The 12,909-nt window shown below is 45.3% G+C and overlaps 1 protein-coding gene across 2 annotated transcripts in view; it reads left to right on the top strand.

Annotated features, from left to right (window-relative positions):
- Positions 1–9,831: 9,831 nt before the first annotated feature.
- Positions 9,832–12,909, top strand: part of CDRT4 (CMT1A duplicated region transcript 4) — a 33,849-nt gene continuing 30,771 nt past the window's right edge. The window contains exon 1 of one of the 2 annotated variants that reach the window (XM_035300101.3): positions 9,832–9,976. The gene's annotated coding sequence lies outside the window, so the exon portion shown is untranslated. Of the gene's footprint in view, positions 9,977–12,566; positions 12,591–12,909 lie in introns of those variants that run through there. The other variant, XM_035300100.3, reaches the window with a different exon arrangement.

Genomic DNA, 12,909 nt, shown 5'->3' with positions numbered 1-12,909 from the left:
TGTCAGCAGTCAAAAAAATAGATTACAGCAGAAGGAGGAAGACCAGTTTGGTGCTGTTGTGGTAATCTAGGCCAATGGTTACCAGACTCTTGTTAAAGGTACAGCTTCCTCCTCTTTCAGCAAATTTGAAATGTACAATACTTTTTTATTAACTGTGGTCACCATGCAGTGCAACAGATCACTAAGACTAATTAATTCAGTCCAGCTGAAATTGCATCCCCATCAACATCTCTCCTTTCCCTGTCTCTTTCCTCTCTCCACCCCTGCTGCACCCAGCCCAGCCTCTGATATCAGCTTTCTACTCTGTTTCAGTGAGATCAAGGTTTTTAGATTCCACTTATAAATGAGACCACACAGTGTTTGTCTTTCTGAGTCTGGCTTATTTCACTTAGCATAATGGCTTCCAGGTTCATTCGTGTTATTGAAAATGATGTGTTTTCCTTGTTTTTAAAGGCGAACTAGTATTCCATTGCATGTGTGTACCACATTTTCTTTATCCATTCACCTGTCGATGGATACTTAGCTGCTTCCATATCTTGGCTGTTGTGAATAGTGCTGAAATATATGTGGGAGTGTGGTTGTTTCTTCCATATATGAATTTTAATTTCTTTAGGTCAATACCCAGAAGTGGAATTAACTGGATGATATGGTGGTTCTGTTTTTCATTTTTTCAGGGACTTTTGTACCATTTTCCATAATAGCTGTGCTAATTCACATTCCCACCAACAGAGTACAAGAGTTCCTTTTTCTCCATATCCTCACCAACGCAACAAGTGTGAGATGATATCTCCCTGTAGTTTTAGTTTGCATTTCTCTGATGATTAGAGATGTTAAGCGTTCTTTCATATGCCTGCTGGCTGTTTGTATCTCTTCTTTTGAGAAATATTGGTTCAAATCCTTTGCCCATTTTTTAATGTCACCACAAGAAAGTTGGTGAGCTGAAGGATATGTTAATTAGCTTGACTGAATCTTTCCATAATGAATACACAGATAAAAACCTTACATTGTGCACCATAAGTGCACACAATTATCACTTATTAACTAAAATTAATAAATCAATGCACTTAAAAAATTTAAGAAAACACAAAAAACAAAAGCCAACCAAACAAACAAAATACAGCCTCTTAGACTTTACTCCAGACCTAGTAAACGTGCATTCCAGGGTGTGGGTTATCCAAATGTGTGCTTGTAAATGGCTCCCAAGTAATTTAGAAGTACACGGAGTGACATTTGGGAACACTAGGCTATCATAATAAAAAAGCGAGCAATGACTGAGAAACACTGGACAAGAGTCCAAGATAGAAGACCCAGGGGAACGCTTAAAATTTTGCACGTTTTAGGACTGGGTGACCTGTGGTTGGAAGAAGTGCTGGCTTATGGATTTTGTAGAGGGAATAGAATATCTTATGGGTTTATCTAGAAAGCTGTGTGCATGTGATTGTGAATCTGTACACACATTTCCGTGTGCATTACCCACCGTATGCACTCAAAGCGTGGGAAATATTTCACGGCCTGCTTGAGTCCTCCGTCTCAGCAGGCTGTGTATCTCCAGAGTTACTTTGCAGAGTGTGAACTCATATTATTAGTTGCCAATGAGAATTGGAATTAACTATGAGACTCTCTTGCAAAATAAATTACGTAATGTGTTCCAAAGATAAAAGAAATTCCTAAGGGATTGCCTGCCCTTCTGGATAACTATATTGCCACATTCTCTTTCTTGAGTTGAGAGGTAAGGGTTGACTGGGTAAAATCTGTCTTGTGCTCCATCATGAAAACAAAACTTGGAGCTGGTTTTTGAGGTACATCCAAGAGAAGTAACAGATAACTCAAAAGATTTGGGCCACCAGAACTGGTAAGAAAGTGCCGAAGGAGTCAATGGAGAGAGCACTTAGTATATGCGGCTTGGTGTTTAATTCTCTCTGTTGTTTGCAATCTTCTTAACAGCTTAGTAACTTTTATAGTTTGTTGCTTGATTTCCCATCCTCTCAGGTTGCTGATTTGGAAGGGAGAACATGAAGAGAGAAATCAATAGGAAACTGATGTCTAAAACTACCCATCATCTTTCTAGATATCCACTTAGCTAGCAGTATAATCTATCACTGTGTATTATTTTCCAATTGTATTTTTCATCTATTTTCTTTCTCATCTTACTTTCAGCATTTATCTGGAAAAAGAGAGTTCATTAGATATTTTTCTTTTTAAACAGCTTTATGAGATATTCACATTTTATGCAGTTTTGCAATTTATATCATACAATTTAATGGTTTTTAGTTTCTTTTTTTTGAGACGGAGCTTCGCTCTTGTTGCCCAGGCTGGAGTGCAATGGCGCGATCTCGGCTCACCGCAACCTCTGCCTCCTGGGTTCAGGCAATTCTCCTGCCTCAGCCTCCTGAGTAGCTGGGATTACAGGCACGTGCCACCGTGCCCAGCTAATTTTTGTATTTTTAATAGAGACGGGGTTTCACCATGTTGATCAGGATGGTCTCGATCTCTTGACCTCGTGATCCACCCACCTCGGCCTCCCAAAGTGCTGGGATTACAGGCTTGAGCCACCGCGCCCGGCCAGTTTTTAGTTTTTTTACTAAAGTTGTGCAACCATCATCACAACCAATTTTTAGGACATTTTCATCCCCCTCAAAATAAACCTCTTCGCCTTTAGCAGTCACTTCCCTAATACTCTATCCTCCTCCAGCACTAAGAACTTTCTGTCTCAATGGACTTGTCTATTCTGGACATTTCATATAAATGAAGCCTTTTGTGATTGGCTACTTTCACTTAGCCTAATATTTTCAAGGTTTATCTGCACAGTAGCTATTTTTCTTGAAAAGAACTTGTGGATCAGGTAAGACACAATGAACACGACTCTCTGTATTGCCTTGATGGAAGCAGAGAAGGAAATTTTGCAGGCTGTAGTTGCCCAAGAAAGTATTGTTGAATTAATTTTGCTTTATTTAAACTAAGATGCTAGACACTGAATCTCCCAATAGGATTGGGACACAAGTCCTGTCTTTCAAAATAAAATGCTGGTCAAGCACGTAGACTGTGGTTCCAATCCCAGCTCTGTCCGCCCACCCCGATGCCAGTTGTATGACCTTGAGCAAATTATTCAACCTCTCTGGGGCTCGGTTTCCTCATTTGAAAAATGTGGATTCAAAAATTGTACCTAGTTTCGAAGGTGGCTGTGAGGGCCAAGTGAGAGCATAGATGTAAAGCTCATGGCATGTTGCCTGCCCACTGATAAGCCCTCAATAAAGGCTGGCAATGATTGCCATTAATTATTCAAACAGCTATAGTCCGATTGGCACTTGAATGACTGTAATACAATATAAGTGCGTCAAAAGAAGTATGATCAAAGGGCCATGGGGACAGCAGAGGAAACATCAGTTCTATACTGGCGGGTTGCTGGGGAGCACGACCCTCTTTATGTGAAGCCTAGATCCAGATGTGGTTTACAAAATATATTTTGGGGCTACTGTTGTGTTTTAAGCATTTTGAAATTCGACACCTTTAGGCCAGCAGTGACCCCTGCCACTCCTTAATGGACCAAACAGGTTTGTTTGGGGCATTAATGTTGCTTGAGTTCTCTCCCCCATGGTGGAAGGTGACCTTTGACCTGGAACTTAAAGGTTGGCTTTGAATTAGCCAGACAGGGAGCAAAAGGTGATTGGTGTCACTCTTTCTCATACTTTCTTTTTAACATTAGTTTTTCTATAATGAATATGTCACATAGACATGTGATAAAACATTCCTACTGAGAACAAGTGTCCCATTTCTTCCCCTTCAGTTACAGTGAGTGGAAAAGCACAACACCCAAAGTGCTTTTTCCTATTCCCTCACTTAATAGCAACAATCAACACCGAAAACACCTGTCACCAAATGTGTGGGAGTTTCTCTCCACACACCAACCAAGCAGGCAGTTCTGCCGTGGCCACAGCTGTGTGCCCTCCAATTCAGTTTCAGCACTGTCTACTTGGAAACAGAGTCAGATCGCACAGAGTGAGGGGCTGGATCCCACAAGACTGTCCCCCATTCTGACACCAGCCGCAAGTCAGGGCCTCTGGAGTTTCTGGCTGGCTGGCTTCAAGTTGGGGTTCCCAAGAACTCTTCTTTGTGTTTGATTAATCTACTAGAGCAGCTCACAGGACTCAGGGAAACATGTAAGTTTACCAGTTTATTACCAGTTTATTAATAAACTGTACAGAATAAAACTGTACAGAAGCATAGGGTGAGGTGTAGGGAAGGGGAGGGGAGCTTCCATACCCAACCTGGGGCATCCTCTAGGAACCTCCATGCATTCATCTGTCTGGAAGTTCTCTGAACCCTGCCTTTTGGGTTTTTATGGAAACTTTATTACTTAGGCATAATTGATTAAACCATTGGCTAGCGGTGATCAGGCTTCTCTCCCCTTCCCAGAGGTTGAGGGCTGAAAGTCCCAACCGTTTAATCCTGCCTTGGTCTGTGACCAGTCTCATCTTGAAGCTACCTCGATGATGCTAACCCTCAGTCAGCTCACCGGCATACAAAAGGACAACACCTTTGAAATTGTAAGGGTTTTAGGAGTTGTATGTCAGGAAACAGGTTGAAGATCAAATATGTATTTCACAGTTATCACAGTCACAGTTGGAATTTCATACATTCCAGAGACCTGTCTTTTATGACTATCCAAACATTTAAACATAGATTTCATCTCCCTTTCACTTTTCACAAGGGATGAGTTTTGAAATATTTCAAATAAAAAATGAAAAGAAAATGAAAAACACACACCCATCACTCAGCATCCCAACAGTCGTCCGATTTTGCCCATTTTATTGAATTTGCCATTGACTTTCTTTGGCTTTGCTTATTTTGGAGAGGTACTGTAGTATTTTAAAGATCTTGCCATTTTTACTTAAATATAAATTGTGATCATTACACATATAGATTTGCTCATTAGTTTAGAGACACTGAATTTCTATTATATGGATATTCCATATTTTATTTTATTTTTAGTTTTTAGTTTTTTAGTTTTTTTTCTTTTTGAGACGGAGTTTCGCTCTTGTTACCCAGGCTGGAGTGCAATGGCGCGATCTCGGCTCACCGCAACCTCCGCCTCCTGGGTTCAGGCAATTCTCCTGCCTCAGCCTCCCAAGTAGCTGGGATTACAGGCGTGCACCACCATGCCCAGCTAATTTTTTGTATTTTTAGTAGAGACGGGGTTTCACCATGTTGACCAGGATGGTCTCGACCTGTTGACCTCGTGATCCACCAGCGTCGGCCTCCCAAAGTGCTGGGATTACAGGCGTGAGCCACCGCGCCTGGCCTTGTTTTTTTTTTGAGATGGAGTTTCGCTCTTGTTACCCAGGCTGGAGTGCAATGGCGCGATCTCGGCTCACCACAACTTCCGCCTCCTGGGTTTGAGCAATTCTACTGCCTCAGCCTCCTGAGTAGCTGGGATTACAGGCACGCACCACCATGCCCAGCTAATTTTTGTATTTTTAGTAGAGATGGGGTTTCACCATGTTGACCAGGATGGTCTCGATCTCTTGACCTCGTGATCAAAGTGCTGGGATTATAGGCGTGAGCCACTGCGCCTGGCTGGATATTCCATATTTTAATCAGTCTCCCCTTGATCAGCATTCAGATTATTTCCAGATTCTTGACATTATAAGGCATGTCACCAGGCACATTCAGCTTTATACCATCATATTACTATTTGAGGTGCTCATTCTCCTCTCTGGGCTGTCAGCCATCTGGTGGAATTAGCATTTCTTGCCAATACCTGCAAGTTCTAGTAAAGGCTCATATAATTCATTTTCATTCATTTTGATAGGTTTAAATGATTATGTTCTCATCTTTAATTCAGAAAATGTTTATTGAGCATCTACTATAAGCTGGATATCCCTGCAGGCTCTCAGATGTGAGAGTGAAAATACTGCATTGCATTTTGCCTTTTTCCGCCTTTACATGTGTTGTATCAGCTAAGCTTAGATTTAGTTGTGTGGCAGAAAATCCAATATCTGTCTTAAACTAGTTCATTGCAAAAGTTTACTACAAAAATCCTTAATAACTGTAGCTATTTTTAGAGCTTGTAAACATCCAATCTATTCTTTTGAAAACTGGCATATAAAGGGGAAAATATTCAGCATTTGTCTTGCCTTTCTCATAAACTAATTCAATGAAATCAAACAGTTGATGAGAAGTGTCTCCTTTAGAGGTATTCCAAGTAAAAAATGAAGAAGAAATGATAGATTGAGAATATTACCAATCTGCAGTTGTTAATGAAATAGTGTTTCTAGTCAGTAAGTTGTTAATAGCTGCTAACACCACAAAAGGAGATGGGAGCCCTGGATTCTGTCCCTCCAAATATTTACACCATCATTTATGAAAAGCGGACCTAGAGCTGGTCAAGCTTTAGATATGACAGCTGCTTTATAGGGGGACAGAGGTACTTGCTAAAGGACACTATGAAGATGTAATCAGTGCAATCCAGACTATGGGAAACTCAGTTTCTTCTACAGATAAGGACACAGTATCAGAGAGGGAGGGGGAAACTGTACAGGCAAAGAGACTTAAGAAGTTTATAGAACAATTTGCATTGAAGTTTAGTTTGCCAAGACCCCTAGTGGCCTTGGTGCTCCCCAGAGCATCCTCTGGGCTTTGGCTCCTGCTGCCAGTTTGCCTGTTCTTTTCCTACCTCCTTCTGCATTCTTGAGAGATAACTGGATTAGCCCAGGGCCTAAGCCAGGTCCTAGGATTGTTCTAGGCTGTAGGTCAGAAATCACCTGGTGGACTACCTGATTTGATCATATGTCCCCCTTTTACTTAGATGGAGGTACAGGGCCAAAGGGAACCCCACAAGGAAGGGGTGATGTGTGCAGCCACTCAATACCCTGAAAGGTAACTTGGGGAACAAAAGGGAGAGTTAACATGGCAGGCTAACACATCGAGTTTTTTCCACAGTTTTTTTTTTTTTCATATAAAACTTGAGTGCGTAGGCCAAAGGGATACACCTGAGCCCATTTGGCCAGTGATTTGGGGTTTGGGGGGCAAGAGGAAGAGCAGTACATGTGAGTTGGGCAAGGGTGAGGGCTCTGGGCAGGCCCACCATGGATTTCAGGGGCGGGGAGAACTGCCTGGTGGCCCCTTCCTGGTGTTCTGGAGTTCACACTTTGATTTTTCTACGTAGGAACTGTGTATCTGTGGGCAACTTACTGAACTTCTGTGTGCCTCAGTTTCATCACTTTGGAAAATAGGATTGGAGTAGTGGAAGCTGCCTTGTAGGTACTCCCGGGAGTTTTGAGCCTGGAATAAGTTAGTGCATGCAGAGTTGAGAGCAGTATCTGGTATGGGGCATGTGCACAGGTGACCTGGAGCCAGCTCTGGAACCCCAGGTTTTTAATTTATTCTGTCTTGAATGAAGGGGCTGGCCATGCTTAGTTCCTGCCTCTGGGGAGCCAGGCAGCCCAGTGCTGAGCCCAGCAAGGTACACAGAGGGACCCCAGAAGCACTGAGGTCAAGTCCCTGAGTCCTATCAGGCATCTCCGGGTTGATGATCACCATGGTTTGCTCAGCTTGCCCCTTCTCAGTACCAGTCAAAACCCATGGGCTCACCATACAGGGTATGTATGGGTCACCATACAGGGTCAGTACAGGGTATGACCAGACCCTGTACTGGTCATACAGGGCCTGCTGACTCTCGGGGAATTTGCTGCCCACAGAGGAGGGAAAAATGCACCTCCCCAAAGCCAACAACCAAGGGCCAGGCAAGCCCTGTGGGAGGAAAATAACTCGGGCTACAGATTTTCTTTTCTGGGCTTGGAGTCACGCCATGGACAACACAGAATCAGACATGATTAGCATCATGGCTTCCTGAAACACTGTCTGTGTGCACTAGCAGGTGGTGGGCTGATGTCACCCTCAAATGGCTCTTTCTCGAGTCCAAGGGTCTGGCTCCCTGCGGGGCCCTGGTCCACTGCACATCAGCCCTAGGTATAAGCAGCTCAAAGAGTCACTTCAAGCTGCAGAAGACTTCCTGTGCAGGTTTGAAGATGTCCACCGTCTTCCCCAGACTTGCTTGGAGAGAGAACAGAACCTTGTCAGACTGGCCCGCCCCAAAGCCCTCCTCATCCCCCTCACCTGTGCATTTCCGTAACATTTCCTGATGCTCAGGCTGCCCTGCACCTCTGTGACTTTGCTCAGATCCTTCCCTTGTCTAAAACTTGTTTGAAGAACTGAATGAAGATACTCAGTGCTTATGGACACTGAGCCACAAAATAAGGGCTCATGGAAAGGTTGAAGGCAAGGCTCTGAGGACATGGGAGCTTCAGAGATGAATTCAGAGGGATTTGGGCTGGACTTGAAGAGGAACCACTTGAGGAGAGGATAGAGAAAGGCTTTTTGAGAACAGCAGCAATGAAGGCTCTTCGTGAGGCTGTAGGTACTGGCTCATGGGCAGTGAGAGGAGGTAGATTCTTGTTGGGGAACCACTTGATGTATGTTTTCTTTTTTTTTTTGAGACGGAGTTTCACTCTTGTTACCCAGGTTGGAGTGCAATGGCGTGATCTTGGCTCACCTCTGCCTCCCGGGTTCAAGCAATTCTCCTGCCTCAGCCTCCCAAGTAGCTGGGACTACAGGCGCGTACCACCATGCCCAGCTAATTTTTGTATTTTTAGTAGAGACGGTGTTTCACCATGTTGACCAAGATGGTCTCGATCTCTTGACCTCGTGATCCACCCGACTCGGCCTCCCAAAGTGCTGGGATTATAGGCATGAGCCACCGCGCCCGGCCTTGATGTGTTTTATTGCAACTAAATGATAAAACTGAGGCTGAAACACAGATATTTTCTGCCTGACTTTTTCTAGAATGCACCTTTCTCTGAAGATGATAGAGAAGCATGAAGAAAAGGAGATGATGGGAAATGTATGATGGAGTCATTATGATTTGGAGGAAGGTCAGTGCTTGCTGTGGTTGCAGAGAGGCGAGGAGACTTTAGAGCTCTGGGATTAGAGAGGTGGTGGGTGTGTGAAGAGGAACAGATACAGGGAGAGACATTACAAAGGACTGTCAACAGGGCTTGATGATAACACAGGGAGAGCCAGTCCAGCCTGTCCCCTGGGTGCTGTCCTGAGTTGATGACTGCAATTAAACTGCCAGACTTTACAGCCTGCTCTGCACGGTGTCCTCCTGGCATCTTGGGCACCTTTTCACATTTGGGGCCCCAGGGGTGGTTAGAAGTTGCTCACTCTCTCCATTGCCAAGCACGGGCGAGTCAATGGATTGGGGAAAAGGAGTCTGATTCTCAAAAGCCTGTTGGAGACAGCCATTCTCTCTCCAGCTTATCTGAAGAGCATTTTATTTCAGAAGAAGGCTGGGAGCTTGTTAGAAAGGCAAGTTCTTGGGCCCCACCCCATATCTACTGAATCAGAGACCCTGGGAGTGAGACCAAGCAATCTGTCTTAATAGACCCTCTAGGAGATTCTGGCACTAAGGAAGGAGAACACAGGTCTTGTCTGTCTCTGCAGTGGGCCATGTCTGGCCCAGAGTAACTGCTTGTTGAAATGATCGGAGACCTCAAATGAGATCATGCATGTTGGTGTGTGTGTGTGTGTGTGTGCACGCGTGCGCGTGTGTGTCTATGTGTTGGTGCGTCTGGCCTAGGGTTCAGCACATAGTAGGTGTTCACTCTTGGGGGTGGGAATGATCACTTCAATGTCCTTGTTTGAGGACTGCTGAGCCCTCAGAAGAGGGAGAAAACAGGGCAGTTTCAGGAGTGGATGTATGGCAAGTTCTGATGTCACAAAGCCCTCTTTACTCCTGACTTCTGGTTTGTGGGTCACTTTAGGACAATGGCTAGAGGATGGCTGTCTGCAGCAAAGAGAGGGCCAAGGGAAAGTGGGATCGAGAGCATAGGGGACAGCTGGAGACAAAATATAAATGCCAGGCAGGGGAACAGCCAAGACAGTGAATAAAGGATTGAGAATCACAGAAACTTCTCAGGTAATAGTCGGGGGGAGAACTTGGGGTGTCCCCAGAGAGGGAAAAAGTGAAAAGTGAACACTGGGTGTCACCTTCAAGGGTGAAAGTGAAAAGGCTCATACCCAACTTCCAGGAGAAGGTCACATTTTTCACTGAAGGATAATCCTGCTTGTTAAGGGGTCCCCAGAGTCCCCAGCATTACTTCCCTTCAGCAGACCCCAATCCTGGTCACCCAATCCCCTTGGGACATCTGTAAAACATACTGATGCCCAACTCCTGCCAACAAGCCTGCCCTGTTCCTGGGATTCTGATTTACTTTGTCTGCAGAGGGCTGGAGCTCAGGTACCTCTATAATGACGGCCAGGTGATTCTACTGTGCAGCCAGGACTGACCACTCTACTTAAACCAAACAAACACACAAAAAATATACACTTGTTGGCCCCCTCCCCTGGGGGTGATGGAGGTTGGGAACGAAGATGATACTGTACCCACAGATGTGTGACCTCTCCACAGAGCTCAGGACTGAATAAATGTTTAGCTAGAACTGGTAAATGCCTTTTTAAAAAGGTATTAAGCACCTATAGAAACCTATAGGGCAAAGATAACTAAGAGGCTTTTTACAAAGCAATAATAAGTTGCTTCTTTAAAAATAATTAATCATGCTTGTAATCCCAGCACTTAGGGAGGCTGAGGCAGGAGGATCGTTTGAGGCTGGGAACTCAAGACCAGCTTAGGCAACATAGCAAGACCTCGTTTCTACAAAAAAAAAAAAAAAAAAAAAAAAAAATTAGCTGAGCATTGGTGTGTACCTGTAGTCTCAGCTACTCTGGAGGCTGAGGCAGAAGGACCCTTTGAGCCCAGGAATTTGAGGCTGCAGTGGGCCGTGATTGTGCCACTGCACTTCAGCCTGGGTGACAGAGTGAGACTGCCTCTATAAAAATAAAAATTAAAAAAAGTAATTTAGAACACGGAATACAAGACATCAGTGAATGAAACAAAAAGTCAGTAATAAATCTTATAACCCATGAAGGCACCTTGGTGTAGATAGGGATGGGGAGAAGAGAACAGAAGAGAATAGCTTCTGCAGATGAGGCAGTCCTTCCCTTCTCCCCATCTGCGTGGAGGCTGGCCTAGCACCCAGGTTCCCATCCTAGGCAGTGTTTCTGGAGGCCTGAGCCCCAAGCCCACTGTCTGTGCTGAAAGCTCTTGCTTTGCACTTGTTTGAGCTACATTGAGTCAGTATGAGAGAAGCAGAAAGGTGAAGCAGGTTAAGAACATGGGCAGCTGAGTCCCCTGGTTCAAATCCAGACTCTGCCACTTGTCTGCTCACCCACTGGCCTGGGTCAGGGAGCTGATTCCCCGTGCAGCTGACCTTCTGGGTTCCAAGTCCCAGGCTTCCTCCAGGCTTTCTGGTAGACTCTGTCCTCCCCCTCCCCCTTCCTTCCTTCCCCTCCCTCCCCCTCCCTTTTCTGCCATCCTTCTGGGATGTCTTCTAAGTGCTTATGCTGCGTACAAAGAGGGCTTTCCCCCCGAGCTGTAGAATGCTCAGGCCCTGTAACACCTGGATCTGCCCCCAGGTGCAGCAACTCTGGGATCCTCTCGCCCTCCTACTGCTGCCACCCTTAGGGGTCTGGAGTCCTCATGCTGAGCACTGCATGTTCTTCCATCGTGGATGGCCAGGCTCCCTCCCCCTCTTCCCTGACTACAGCAAGAGCCCCATGACTGCCATATTGGAAGGCGTTAGTGTGCGTGTCTGTACATGTATAGGTGTGTGTGTCTCTGTCAGGGTTTGTGTGTCTGTGTGTTATATGTGTTTGTGTGTGTGTCTGTGTGCTGTATGAGTGCCTGTGTGTGTATCTCTGTGCTGGTGTGTGTGTGTCTGTGTGCTGGTGTGTGTTTGTCTTTGTTGTGTGTGTCTGTGTTGTGTGTGTCTGTGTGTTGGTTTGTCTGTGTGTTGTGTGTGTCTGTGTGTTGGTGTGTGTCTGTGGGTTGTGTGTGTCTGTGTTGGTGTATGTCTGTGTGTTGTGTGTGTCTGTGTGTTCTATGTCTGTGTTGGTGTGTGTCTGTGTATTGTGTGTCTGTGTGTTGGTGTGTGTCTGTGTGTTGTGTGTCTATGTGTTGGTGTATGTCTGTGTATTGTGTGTGTCTGTGTGCTCTATGTCTGTGTGTTGGTGTGTGTCTGTATTGTGTGTCTGTGTTGATGTGTGTCTGTGTTGTGTGTCTGTGTGTTGTGTGTGCCTCTGTGTTGATGTGTGTCTGTGTGTTAGTGTATGTGTATGTCTGTGTTGTGTGTGCCTCTGTGTTGATGTGTGTCTGTGTGTTGGTGTATGTGTATGTGTTGTGTGTGTCTGTGTGTTGTGTATGTCTGTATATTGATGTGTGTGTTGCACTCACTTGCACTTCCTTGAACCCCACTTGATGTCTGTGCCTCTGTTCCAGTGTCCCTCCTGGTTCCTTCCTGCCTTGGCTGTCAGCAGAGCTGTGAGTGTGGATACCAGGCTGGAGTGAGGGAAAGAGGAGCCCCTGGTATGGGCTGTTCCCTGGGGGATTTTGGTAGAGAAAAGGAGCAAAACAGAAGTAACGGAAGCTTGGGGGTCAACGGAAGAAATTTTTAGAGGACGGGAGACTTGTCAAGGTTTGAAAGCAGAAGGGGAAGGATGTATGCATGAGGAGGGACATTTGGAAAAGTGCTGGAGACGGGGCCATAGGGAGGCTGCCAGGGAGGTGCACCAGCAGAGACTGGGGTGAGGGCACAGGAAAAGACACAGAAACCCCATCCCGGGACTTGCCACCCAGCTCTCAGATTGCTAATGCTCAGCAGCTAGTGCTGTGACTCAGGAATCAGCTCCAATTAGCAAGGGATGGGAGGGAAGAAGTGAGCTGGGAAAAGGCAGCCGCTGCTCCAGTGAGGGTGATATATAATTCAATGCTCATGGACCCGTGCAAAGTTTCTT

Source organism: Callithrix jacchus, chromosome 5, assembly GCF_049354715.1.
Source record: "Callithrix jacchus isolate 240 chromosome 5, calJac240_pri, whole genome shotgun sequence".
NCBI lineage: Eukaryota > Metazoa > Chordata > Mammalia > Primates > Cebidae > Callithrix > Callithrix jacchus.
Note: the sequence above shows the minus strand (reverse complement) of the source record. Positions and strands in the feature narration are given on the sequence as shown.